The sequence below is a fragment of the Alosa pseudoharengus genome, unplaced genomic scaffold, assembly GCF_046254945.1.
Source record: "Alosa pseudoharengus isolate Yale_2024_CS ecotype anadromous, Long Island Sound unplaced genomic scaffold, YU_APseudo_1.1 YU_APseudo_1.1_scf_19, whole genome shotgun sequence".
In the NCBI taxonomy this organism is placed as follows: domain Eukaryota; kingdom Metazoa; phylum Chordata; class Actinopteri; order Clupeiformes; family Clupeidae; genus Alosa; species Alosa pseudoharengus.
The window spans coordinates 4,181,610-4,182,497 of NW_027468657.1; the positions used below are offsets into that span (position 1 = coordinate 4,181,610).

The 888-nt window shown below is 36.9% G+C and overlaps 1 protein-coding gene across 1 annotated transcript in view; it reads right to left on the reverse strand.

The window, feature by feature from the left end:
* Positions 1 to 225: 225 nt before the first annotated feature.
* The window catches only part of LOC143132161 (basic helix-loop-helix ARNT-like protein 1), a 22,535-nt gene continuing 21,872 nt past the window's right edge, over positions 226 to 888 (reverse strand). Inside the window, exon 19 of the mRNA XM_076291508.1 lies at positions 226 to 888. This exon is cut by the window's right edge and continues 433 nt beyond it. The gene's annotated coding sequence lies outside the window, so the exon portion shown is untranslated.

The following is an 888-nucleotide window of genomic DNA, read 5'->3' on the forward strand; positions in this document are numbered from 1 at the left end:
ATATCTAGCTGCTTTTAGGCTTGAGGTGTGTGTGTGTGTGTGTGTGTTCCACGTGTCCAGGTGTGTAAGCCATTCCCATTCAGACATTGTCGTTCTGATTGTGCGTGTGTGTGTGTGTGTTCCACGTGTCCAGGTGTGTAAGCCATTCTCATTCAGACATTGTCGTTCTGATTGTGTGTGTGTGTGTACTCTTCTGTGTGTCCTCTTCACTTCAACACAATGTCATTCCAAGAGAAAAAAATATTTTTTATTTTAAAAATATGCTAATGTCCATACAATACATTTGTATTACCATCCACAGCCAGATACAGGAGACATTTCAAGTCAGGAAATCAGGTCCCATAGGCGCACACACACACACACACACACACATACATAGCGTTCCTGCAGCCTCTACCCTGCAAAAAATGAATTCTAACCAAGTGTTATTGATCTTATATTAAGATTACAAAATCTATTTGGTATTGTTTTTAGTATGAAAAGACTTACCTAGCGCCCTCTCAAAAGATCATTTTGACTTAATTTAAGAAGACTTTAACTTATTTTAAGGAGTCTTATCAAGACAAATTTGCTCAACGCACTGGCAGACAAATTTGCTTGTTTTTAGGACAAATTTGCTTAACGCACTGGCAGACAAATTTGCTTGTTTTCAAGATGAGATGTCTTAAAATAAGTCAATTTTTTCTTAAATTAAGTCAAATGATTTCACAAGAAAGCACTAGGTAAGTGTCTTTATACTGAAAACAATACCAACTAGTTTTTTTTATCTTGATATAAGATTAAAAACACTTGGTTAGATTTTGTTAGATAAGCAGTTTTTGCAGTGTATGTTACTCTAGAAACACCAATGGCCCAGGGACAAGGTGCTGAGAGGCTATCCGTCACGTC